This window comes from Oncorhynchus kisutch, linkage group LG8, assembly GCF_002021735.2.
Source record: "Oncorhynchus kisutch isolate 150728-3 linkage group LG8, Okis_V2, whole genome shotgun sequence".
Taxonomy (NCBI): Eukaryota; Metazoa; Chordata; class Actinopteri; order Salmoniformes; family Salmonidae; genus Oncorhynchus; species Oncorhynchus kisutch.
Genome location: NC_034181.2, coordinates 70,777,763 through 70,791,165, shown reverse-complemented (window position 1 = coordinate 70,791,165; position 13,403 = coordinate 70,777,763). Strand labels below are relative to the sequence as shown.

The 13,403-nt window shown below is 39.6% G+C and overlaps 1 pseudogene; it reads left to right on the top strand.

Moving 5' to 3' along the window:
• The window catches only part of LOC109895226 (mucin-2-like), a 120,607-nt pseudogene that overhangs the window by 76,187 nt on the left and 31,017 nt on the right, over window positions 1-13,403 (top strand).

Sequence of the window (13,403 nt, the reverse complement as noted above, 5' to 3'; positions counted from 1 at the left end):
ACTATCTATTAACCCAAGATATACAAAACAGTCAACCCACTATCTATTAACCCAAGATATACAAAACAGTCAACCCACTATCTATTAACCCAAGATATACAAAACAGTCACCCTATCTATTAACCCAAGATATAAAACAGTTCAACCCACTATCTATTAACCCAAGATATACAAAACAGTCAACCACTATCTATTAACCCCAAGATATACAAAACAGTCAACCCACTATCTATTACCCAAGATATACAAAACAGTCAACCCACTATCTATTAACCCAAGATATACAAAACATTTTACCCACTAATCTATTAACCCAAGATTAAAAACAGTCAACCCACTATCTATTAACCCAAGATATACAAAACGTCAACCCACTATCTATTAACCCAAGATATACAAAACAGTAACCACTATCTATTAACCCAAGATATACAAAACAGTCAACCCACTATCTATTAACCCAAGATATACAAAACAGTCAACCCACTATCTATTAACCCAAGATATACAAAACAGTCAACACCACTATCATAACCAAACATACAAAAAACAGTCAACCCACTTAAAACACCACAACATACAAAAGTCAACCCACTATCTATTAACCAAGATATACAACAGTCAACCCACTATCTATTAACCCAAGATATACAAAAAGTCAACCCACTATCTATTAACCCAAGATATACAAAACAGTTCAACCCACTATCTATTAACCAAGATATACAAAACAGTCAACCCACTATCTATTAACCCAAGATATACAAAACAGTCAACCCACTATCTATTAACCCAAGATATACTGATTGATGAACAGGTAAATGTAGGATTGGCAAGAGAACTATACATAACAGAGCCTGAAATATACAGGATTCCATAATGATTTACAGTAAAACTTCATGTAACGTAATAACATACACTTTGATTTCAGAGGATACATCAAAGGCCACAGTTAACATCATCCCCTCAATGTCAAGGATGCCTGAGATTGCAGGTAAGCTTCATAATACATGTGCTATACAGATGCATGAGCCCTGAGGATGGTGACAATGATTAACACTGCAGCCTTACATATCCACAGACAATGGTGAAAGGACAATAACCATGAGGAGACAGTCATAACAAGTAGTTGCAACCAGGTTTTGTGGATAGATGCGTTTAAAAGCAAGAAGTAGGCTAGCTCATTCATTATGTTTCAAGTTCATAACATAATAGACATTGGATGTACTTGAAAAGTCTTGGTATTTTAGTTGATTAATATTGAATTGGCATTTACTACTATAGCCCATAGAAACACATTGAATAACACCTTTAAAATTGCCATAATTCTCTGGAGACATAAGAAATCTCAGGAAACATCTGTGTTTTCTTTACACATATTTAACCCCTTTTATTTTGTTGGCACAAACTACCTCCATACTTCCATTAAGTTGTATGGGTTAACTTCAGACGAGTCCCGTGACACTGTGTGGGGTCGTAGACCAACGGTTCAAACGAAGTTGGCACATCGGCGGTACCGACATCAGATGAGTTTCTGTGACACCATAGAGTGGTTATATTAGCTAGTAGGCAAAATCGTTTGGACGCTAAAGACGTTTCGGTGAGAATACCGATTTTCAGGATGTCCCCTGGTGTGACAACAGCTCTGTGCCTCTGCCTACTTTCAACCGCAGATGCGGAAGGTTGACATATGTGGATGCGGTGGATTGAGACTCAGACCCATGCAAAACAGATATCCTTAGCTTAAACTGACAGATTTTATGAGGATTTTTGTTATTATGTTATTAGATTGACACACTGGTGCGTCAAGTAGACTCTTTTGTGAGTGAGTAAAGCATATCTAGCAGTCAACCAATGGACTCCTAGTTAAAAGCAAGGTTTTTACAAGGGGGCAAAAATGGAAATAATATCTGCTCCCCGTTACCTATTCATTTCTTTCTAAATATCTAAAGATTAAACCTGCTTGAATTGTATGCTATCATAACTGAAATTGGTTGCCCTTTCCCCCAGGAGTGAGTCCTATACATAATGGCCAAGTCTGCAGTTACGTGGGGTAACTACCAGCTCAAGACCTTTATGGAGCACATCTTTCAGCTCCCCTCCACTGCAACTATGTTGTGACCTCACTGTGCCATAGCAGTTATGAGATTCAACATCCAGATGAGACGGCAGGTGGTGGACAACCAGCCCACCATTAGCAAGATCACATGGAAGCTGGATGGCACAGTGGTGGAGCTATCCCAGGGTTCCATTGTTGTTAATGGAGATAAGTAAGTTCCTCATATATTTCTCATGGAACTGTATTTTTAATCAGTGTTCAAGTAGTTGGATGTCTTATTGTTGTCCCAGTCGCATTGATTAACAGATTAGACTCAACCTTATACTGTGTAATTATGCTCCAAGCACATATTTAAGTGAAAGAGATGATAATGTTGTTTTTAAAGTACCAATGAAAATGTCTCGAAATGAAGTCAATTGAGCTAATGTAAAATTGGTTGGTCTGACTAAGTTCTAGTTGAATCTAGTGCTTTGTCTTCCTCTTCTTCCAGTGCCACCTTACCATTCAGCCAGTCGGTATTCTCATTGAAGAGACTCCCTCCTACATCAAGATCAAAGCAAAACTGGGATTGGTAGCCATATGGAACCAGGATGATTCCTTGTTGGTAGTACAACATTATGCATTTATGAATATTTCTAGGTGGAGTTAGGTTTTGCGGTGGTGGTCAATGTCCTACATTTGAAGGCCTGTGCTGTGTGGGCACTGTGTTAACAACAGTTAAGGTAGTCCTAATCTATAGTTATTTTAATAAGGAATAGGTTGTCACTCCTGTTAAATCTTTGTTTTGTTACAGTCATTTCCCGTTTTGTCGAGTGTTATGCGGTTATGGAGGGAAAAATGTCGCCCTAAAATGTCTAATGGTCTTCTATTTCAGGTGGAGATGGACATCAAATTCAGAAATAAGACCTGTGGTCTATGTGGAGATTTTAATGCAATTCAGCAATTTGATGAGTTTCTATAGCCATGGTACATTTTCACTGACAATATATCAAAAATGGCCTATTATTTGGAATACAGTTGACATTTAACAATAATTGGATGTATTTTTATGCCAAAGGTATGAAATTGTCCCCTGTCGACTTCGGAAACTTCTGGAAATTGGGATGGTCCCACTGAAAGCTGTACTGAAAACACACTACCTTCAAATCAGAAATGCCCCAATCTGGTAGGTTACACTTTATTGCTTATGATAAGAACAGGGATATTGGCTAGGCTGCTGTGTACTTAACAACATGTGGGGTCCGAAATGACTGACTCCCTTGATAAAGATTTGCAAAAATGACTGTATACTGCTACAGTATATTGTGTGCTCCATTTCTTTGAAAATTATATTATTTTATACTAATACAATTGCTCTGAGAAAGAGATTTTGTTTAAATATTTTCATATTTTCTTTCTCTCCAGTCAAAATTATTGACACCCATGTTTTCAATACCTTTCAATACCACACCTTGCAAATAATGGCACTGAGCCTTTTTCTAAAATGTTTTATGAGTTGGAGAACACATTCTGAGGGATTTTAGACCATTCCTCCATACAGAATCCTTCAAAATCCTTGATATCCTTTGTCTGTGCTTATGGACGGCCCTCATTCAAACCACAGATTTTCAATGGTGTCAAGTTCGGAGACTGAGTTGATTTATATAAATATATATAAATATATATTATTTGGGGATTTTGACGTGTGCATGGGGTTATTGTATTGCTGGAAGATCCCTGAAGGCCAGGTGGCAGTGGCAACAAGGTTTTGGCAAAAATGTCCAGGTACTGGGTAAAGTTCATGATTGATCTTTACAAGAGCCCCCCAGACCAGTGGAAGCAAAATAGCCCCTTTTTGCAATGGCCATCTCAGTCTCTCTTTGAAACCCATTGAAAATCTGGGGTTTGAATTAAAGAGGGCAGTCCATAAGAACAGACAAAGGACATCAAAGATCCTAAACAGTGAAGGCTGCTGAGGGAAAGACGGCTCGTAATAATATCGGGAACGGAGTAAAGGGAATACCATTCCACTAATTCCGCTCCAGCCATGACCACGAGCCCGTCCTCCCCAATTAAGTTGCCACCAACCTCCTGTGGTCCTAATTTGTTCTCCAACTCCTAAAACATTTTGGAAAAAGGATTATTGCAGTTGTCCTCACAAGATGAAGTACTGAAAAAGACAGTGAAAATAGGGATGTCAATCATTTTGACCCCTACCTTTCTGAGATTATTTTTATTTACTTTTTAAACAAAATCTCTTTCTAGAAGCAATCGTATAAATATAAAATAATATATTTGACCAAATCTGTTTTGCATTTATTTTATACAGTAATTTCTGCTCTTCTTTATCAAGGGTGTCAATAATTTCAGACCTAATTATAACATCTCTCTGTTTTTGTTTGATAGAAACCAGTTTGTGAGCAGTTGCTCTCCGGTCCTGCCTTCAGCAGCTGTAAGGACTTGTTGGCCATCGACTCATTTGTTGAGGCCTGTGTATCTGACCTGTGCCACTGTGATAACAGCACCAACTCCTTCTGCCTGTGCAACACTATCTCAGAGTACTCCCGTCAGTGTGTTCATGCAGGGGGGAAGCCCAAACAATGGAGGACTGAACAGTTCTGCTGTAAGCATGCCCTTACTCCCCGTATCAACATTCAAATCGCACATTGGTTGGTTGCAACAGAGTACTCATATTTTGACATAACCTTACCTTTGCAGATAGACATTGCCCCTTCAACTGGAGTACCAGGAGTGTGGAAATCCCTGTGTTGACACCTGCTCCAACCCTGAGAGAGGCCAGCTGTGTGAGGAACACTGCTCAGATGGCTGCTGTTTGTCCTCCAGGTAGGCAGACATATTTAAACGTTCTCTGCACATCCTCTTCTTCAAAGAGATGTAATAAAAATCCATTGGAATGGAGCAGACTGTATACTGATAGAATGCAAAGCAATTGATTCCATATTGTAGACTGGAGTCTGTTGCGTTACAAAGGCAATTACAAGTTTGTTTTTTTGTAATGGCCAGGTATACTATCTGAATCATGTGGTATTTAGTTCCTGACACAAGAACAAGCCAGTTTGATCATAATAAACACATGTATGCTCTCACCCAAAGGAACCGTTTTTGATGACGTCAACAAGAATGGTTGTATCGCCTTTGAGTCAATGCTCCTTGCCGCCACAATGGAAAAACCTACGCACCCGGAGAGACTTATTCAAGAACTTGTAAAGATTGGTAAGAAAACCAGGCCTAAGGAATTCTGACTTGAGTCTAACAGTTATTTCCAGGGGTGACAATTTGTAAGTTCCATTGAATAATTTTTATTTCGACCCTTAGTTCTTGTGCTGGTGGTCAGTGGAACTGTGTGGACAAGGACTGTCCTGGCACCTGTGCTGTGGAGGGAGGATCCCACATCAACACCTATGATGGAAAAACCTACACCTTCCATGGGACTGCTCTTATGTTCTGACCAAGGTACAGTACAGATTCCTCACGAAAGCTCTGTGTGCATGAATCTAATTCACATAAAATACATTTGGAAACTTGCTACCTTCTTTGTAGTTATTATGTCTGTATTACAGCTTTGCCTCCATCTTCTTTACTTTCTTCTGATATATCCAGTTTTTATGATGAAAATTGTAATATAGAAAAGGGCTTTCCAACCATGTTCCCGGAGTGCTACCTCCCTGTAGGTTTTCACTCCAACCCTAATTTAGCATACCTCATTCTAATATTAAGCTGGTTGATGAGCTGAATCAAGTTAGTTACAACTGCGGAATGAGCTAGAACCCACAGGAGAGTAGCTCTCCAGGAACAGAGTTGGGGAGCCCTCATATAGAGCAGTACTAGTCATCTTGCATTGATACATTTATCTATGGAGAAATGTGGGTTGTTCATGTTTACTCTGTCTCTTGTTTTACACTGAGATATTCCTTTTTCAAAAGAATTCGAAGGATATTTCCTTTCATGAAGGGAAATATTTGTAACAACTTATTTATGTTTTTTTCAGGACTGTGATGGGATGCAATTCACTGTACTGGGTGATCTGGTGCAGTGTGGCTTTCTGACAGTGAGACTTGTCTAAAGGCTGTTACCCTGTCCCTCTCAGAAGGAGCCACTGTAAGTATTCTTTGACTGAAATGCTATCAGCCTTTGACTGCAGAGTAATGTTTTTTCCCTAGTGTTGTTAGGTTTTAGACTTGAATGTATAATTTGAATATCATGAATAAGCATATGGTTAAACAATGACCCTCTATGCAGGTGATCAACATACAACCAATGGAAAAGCCTTGTAAATGGACTCTATTCTCAGCTGCCCTTTTCTGCTGGTAAGTTACAGTTGCACATTAAACATACAGTACAATCAATGTAGTGATGACTAGGCATACATGAAACTTGTGTCCTACAGTGTAAAGCACTATCATTGTATGGGGAATACATAATGATACATGGGAAGTTGTGATGGTGATGCAGCTTTATCATTCAACACTGACACATATATATTACTTAAAATTAAATTCTGAATCTTACTCATTCCTTCCTCTTCCCTTTGTTCCTTATAGCTGGAGTAACTATTTTCAGAGCCTCCTCATTTTTCATCATTGTCCAGACCACCTTTGGCCTCCAGTTGGAAAATCCAACTCTCACCAAGTCATGCAGGTCTATATTGCTGCAGCACCGTTTGGCAGCAGAGAACTTGCGGTATGTCTCATCATCCATTGACCAACCACCAGAGTCCACTGAGGTGTTCATGTTCTGGGAATGATTATTTTCCCTGTATATAAACATGTTCACCCTACAGGTCTTTGTGGAAACTTCAACAACAACCAAGGAGATGATTTCAAGGTCCTGAGCGGAGTGACTGAGGGCACAGCCATTGGTTTTGCAAACACCTGGAAAACACGAGCCAGCTGCCCAGACATCAAGAGTAGCTTTGAAAGCCCCTGCAGTTTAAGTCTTGACAATGGTATCTGCATGGTTTATCACCTTTCCATGTCTGTTTTAATTGTTATGGAGAACGGTGCAAGTGTTTCTTAAAGTTGGCCTAACTGTGGTTTATTTTTTCACTTTTTCAGAGAAATATGCCCAGCACTGGTGCTCTCAGCTGGCTGATCCTAAAGGGTTGTTTGCTAAATGCCACACAGCAATAAGCCCAGACATATACAAAGAAGTGAGACCATTTCACCATACTATTCATTTCACACAATTTCCTGGAGCATAACTAATTCACAAATGTATGTAACGTGATGCCAGCTGTTATGGGGAATTTGAGAATTACGTTGCTTGCTGTTAGTTATTGTGTATCTGCACAGAATTTGTGCATATTATACACACACAATTAATTAAAACTATTGTACAGTATAATATGGATGCTGTTCTGACTGTGGTTTTCTATTCAGAACTGCATGTATGACAGCTGTAACTGTGAGAAGAGTGAGGACTGCATGTGTGCTGCCGTCTCCTCTTATGTCCACGCTTGTGCTGCCGAGGGTATCCAACTCAGCGGCTGGAGAGACACTATCTGCAGTGAGTGACAATCACACCATAATACCTAAGAAGATGTGTCAATTGTGGGAGAATAAGATACAAATATTATAAATATTTACATCAAACACTAATTGCTGCCTTCCCCAGACAAATACTCCACCTCGTGCCCTAGCACCATGGTCTACAGCTACAGCATAAAAAGCAGTGATCGCTCCTGCCGCTGCTACAGCGACTCTGACTTTACCTGTTCAATCACCTTCGAGCCTGTGGATGGGTGTGTCTGTTCTGAGGGTTCCTACCTGGATGATGAGGCAAGTGTGTTCCACCAGCCAGCTGCCCTTGTTATTACAAGGGCTCAGTGGTGTCCCCATGGAGAGGTCATCAGCAAGGATGGAACCATGTGGTATGGACCAAGTTATTTACCTACCTATACTCAAGCTGTATATCAATGTAATTCACTACACATTTTATTGCATATTTTTGAAACTTATGAACCAAGAGCCTTGGGCCTTGCTTTCCCGTAGTGAGCATAGCGACATTCAAGTACCATTAACAACATTTTATTTCAGCACCTGCAAGGAGGGAAAACTCCGTTGCATTGGAGATTCACCCTGATCAGCCATGTAAGTTCATGTATATTAATTGTCAAAACAACTCACAATTCTGAGCTATTGTACTGTGCCAGGCAACACTGAATTTGAAATAAGTCCATTCTTTGAAAATGTCCACACAAACAAAAATGTATGTTAAGGATCAATGCACAATAAACAGTGATTGTATAAAGCTGAATAATGACACTAAATTCAGGACTTGCGCAATATAGGCCTTATACTTGGTACATGAAACATACCGTAATCAACAGTAAGTGCAGACTCAAGACAGACTCCACGCATTTGAGCGGAAGTTAACACAATGGCAATCTTCCAAATCCTATATACATTTATGGTGTGTGGTAATAGTATGCCATTGGCAACAGAATCAGGCTATGTGCATTTTGAAATATTATCTCTCCATCCTAGTACACATTTTACAGAGCATATTGATTTGGTGAAAGACACAACAGAGTCATGACACATGAATTCCCTTTATTTTCACAGCATGTGTTGCACCAATGGTTTTCTTAACTGCTCCAATGCAAGCCCAGGAGTGAGAGGGTTAGAGTGTCAGAAGAGCTGCAACATTCTGGATATGGCCTGTGTAAGTCCCCTATTCACCTCGTCTCCAGGCCATTCTGCACAGCGGATATAAGCTTGTGTACAAAACATTAAAAACACCTTCCTAATATTGATATTAATACGCAATCCGTCTCAATTGTCTCAAGGCTTGAAAAATCTTCTTTAACTTTCTCCTTCTCTTCATCTACACTGATTGAAGTCGATTTAACAAGTGACATCAGTAAGGGATCAATACTTTCAACTGGATTCCCCTGGTCAGTCTATGTCATGGAAAGAGGAGGTGTTCTTAATGTTTTCTACACTCAGTGTATAGTCATATAATGCCCATAGGATTGTGAATAGAAATTGAGTGTAAAATATAAACTTTCATTTTTTTTAAATATATATTTTTATATTAACATACAGGTAACCTCATATCCAAGCTATTGCACACAGAACATTTAAGCTTGGTACATCAATGATTTAATGTTGTCCTTAGTGGGAGTAACCATATACTTCCATGGGAGTAGCTTTACTGAGTAAAGTATTTGTTATCATTTAATTTGAGCGAACCATACGACTGCTAGGCGTAGCTCTGTGCTTGTGGTGTGCTAACGTATGGGGGAGGGTTAGGGGGAAGGTGTTGTGGGAGATGATTGGTTGGTAGATTAAGCTGAATAAGCCAATGCCTATGCCCTGGGAGTTTCTCCTGGTCTTTCTGTATTGGCTAATGGCTAATGAAGTTTGACCTTCTGGTCCACCAGACTCCACGCATTTGAGCGGAAGTTAACACAATTTTTACACAGCAGATTTTCAAATCAATAATTTTCACTTTACAGATCAGCACAGAGTGCATATCAGGCTGTATTTGTCCCTCTGGACTGGTATCCGATGGAAAAGGAGGCTGCATCAAGCCAGACCTTTGTCCTTGTTCTCACAATGGAGCTACTTACCAACCAGGAGACAGAATCAAGGTCGACTGCAATACCTGGTAAGGTTATCTTGCCTCAATTGGGGTTTTAAACCAATTAAGACTTCAGTCTGATATATCTGTTTTTGCCACTTTCAGCACTTGTAAAGACAGAAAATGGCAGTGCACAACTAACCTGTGCCTTGGAACCTGTGCCATTTATGGAGATGGACACTACATTACTTTTGATGGGAAACGATTCACTTTTGAAGGAGACTGTGAATACACACTTACAAAGGTATGCTTGCAGGGTTTCTTGATAGTCTAAGTGATCATCACCAATATTACATGCTGAACAATAAGGGTTTGTGTTAATTGTTTTAAGGTATGTAGGTGTTTCTGGGGAGTCTGAAAAGATAAAATAAAGATAAAGATAAAATATTTGAAACTGTTTGGCCATGATCTGCTGTTGCTTTGTAGATGTTGCTGTAGCATTCCCAATTTCACTATTTCAGTGATTGACTTACAACATGGTATTGTTGGAGATAATGCTCCATCCACCAAAATAATATGTTGGCTGTTGTTAAATTTATGACTGAAACCTTAAACAGGACTACTGTGGTAGCAACAATGCCAACGGCAGCTTCAGAGTCATCACTGAGAACATCCCTTGTGGAACGACAGGCACCACCTGCTCCAAGGCCATTAAGCTCTTCCTGGGGGTAACTAGATTCCTGCTTTCTGCCTGGCACATACCATTACTGAAGCCAAGACAAACTAATATTCAGTCATACATATATACATACATACATGCACACACACCACACACACACACACACACACACACACACACACACACAACTCACACACACACACACACACACACACACACACACACACACACACACCACACACACACACACACACACACACAACACATACATACATACACTCACATACACTCACATACACACACACACACACACACACACACACACACACACACACACACACACACACACACACACCACACACACACACACACACACTCACACACACACACACATACATACATACATACATACATACATACATACATACATACATACATACATACATACATACATACATACATACATACATACTATAAATCACATAAATCAAAGCTTCATGAGGCCTGACAAAAAAATTAACATTATGGCATACATTATAACATGATGAGTGATTACATAAATTAATATCTTAACTGCATACTCAAACTATTTAAAAATATATATATTTCAGAACAATGAACTAATTCTGACAGAAGGGAACTACCAAGTCGTTGAGAGAAATACAGGGGAGGCGGTTCCTTACCAGATTCGCACAATGGGCATCTACCTTGTGATTGAAGCCAATAATGGGTTGATTCTCATGTGGGACAGGAAAACAAGCATGTTCATCAAACTGAACCCACAGTTCAAGGTACATTTCAACTTTGATTGGATGACACATTAGATATTAAATATGGGTGTAGTGCTCCTGATATTCACAAGTCTGTTATGACTCCTTTTTATCACTCAACTGATCTTTTGCTATGTCCTCTTCAGGGACATGTCTGTGGTCTGTGCGGAAACTATGATGGCAATGCAAACAATGACTTCACTACCAGGAGCCAGGCAGTAGTTGTCAACCCTCTAGACTTTGGAAACAGCTGGAAAGTCTCTGCAAGCTGCCCCGATGCAAAAACAAAAGGAGCCCCTGTACTGCCAACCCTTACAGGCAGTCTTGGTCACAGAAGGCAGTGCAGCATCATACAGAGCAAAGTTTTCACAGACTGCCATTCTAAAGTAGGTTTAGGCTTTAGTCGTTCACTGAATGTTTTGGAATTTGATGTGATCATGTCAAATAAGATCTGTTTTCCAATTAGGTGGACCCCTCTCCTTTCTACGATGCTTGTGTGACAGACTCGTGTGCTTGCGACAGTGGTGGAGACTGTGAGTGTTTCTGTACCGCGGTGGCAGCTTATGCAGAGGCCTGTAATGAGGCTGGAGCCTGCATAGCCTGGAGAAGCCCACAAATCTGCCGTGAGTTTCTAAATGTTCCATTCATTTAAGTGCTGACATAAAAACAGGCTTAATCCAGTCAGTTTAAACCGAATTGAAGATAATACTTACAGAGAGCTTTTGTCCACCACATACAGCACTGTTCTGTGATTACTACAACCCCCCTGGAGAATGTGAGTGGCACTACAAGGCCTGTGGAGCTCAGTGTATGAAGACCTGCAGGAATCCCTCCGGGAGCTGCTCAACTCAGATACCACCTCTTGAAGGTACAGTAGACATTCATTTAGGATCTATTTTGTTAACTACAATTTTCTATAACAGGCACTTAGTATTTATTTAATGTTGAAGCTAGAGTCCTTAATTGAAACAATAACAAAGTCGCCACCCCCGCCTCTGTTTAGGTAAAAAGCTGAGGGAAGGCCCAGGAAAATTGTAACCACTCTCAAATCCATAGACAGAGCTATGGATGCAAGGGCTGACAATTCATGACATAAAACGTATTGTTTTACCCATGTTTTGAGGGTACACAGTGTTTGATTTAATTTGTTTTGTTTACAAACATTGGGGTAAAACAAGTGTATATTTTAGGTTCTTTTATGGGGCACGACATGCTTTCGTGACAAAGGATTCTAGCTTTAAATTACTATCAATTTTATCTGAACGGAATTGGCAGTGTGAAAGAAATGCAGGCTACATCTTTTACCAAACCATGCTAACAGAAAAGTGATTCAGCAAGTATATGGCTCAGCTTGATAGTAAAGAGTTTGTGTACCTGGTGTTGGTGGTATAACTGTAGTATAAACTTGATCTCTAGAGAACTTGATCTGTAGTCTATTCATTTATTTTGTCTTTTTGTTGGACTATTCCAGTTTTACAATCATCAAGTATTTAGAAGAATAACTGTCTGAGGTCATTTTTAGATATTCTTACATTTTCACTCCCTTTCTATTCACTGTGTTTCTTCACCATATCCCTCTATCAATAAATAGCTTTTTGATCATTAATATTTGAATATTTTTCTTCTTCTTTAGGTTGCTATCCAAAATGTCCTCCTGCTCAACCCTTCTTTGATGAAGATATAATGAAGTGTGTGGAGAAGGAGCAGTGTGGCTGCTATGGCAGAGATGGAAAACACTACAATAATGGAGAAAAAGTACCGACCACAGAAAACTGTCAGACATGGTATGCCTTTTGTAATACAGATAATCTTGGTCTTGGCTAAAATTGTGAACACTGTAACTGTGTTCGAGTGTCAAGAATGAAACTAAGTAGAATTGTAAATGCTTCTTTTTCCAAAGCTATTGTAATTCTGTGACAGTGGACTGCAAATACGATGTACAAGGTATGAACAGATCCTTCAACCAAAACAACAACACATACATGATTTTCTGCAACATTCCAGTACCCTAAAATATATCTTACCCTTTCAGCTTGCACTTGCACCTACAATGGGAACAAATACCCCAATGGGCATATCATCTATAACACCACAAATGGGCACGGCAGTTGTATCACAGCCATCTGTGGGAAGAATGGAACCACTCAGAGGGACATTTACCCATGTTCAACTCCAACTCCAACTTTAACTCCATCTGTTCCTAACTCTACTCCATCCTCTACAGTGACAACAACTGTCTTTACTTTCTCAACACCCACAACTGGTGGGTACTTGAGACTAAGACTTGAATGACTGTGAATTATTTGATGTGTGAAATGTAAAAACTACAGCAGGTATCTTTTGTGATCAAAATGGCTAAGAACATTGCTAA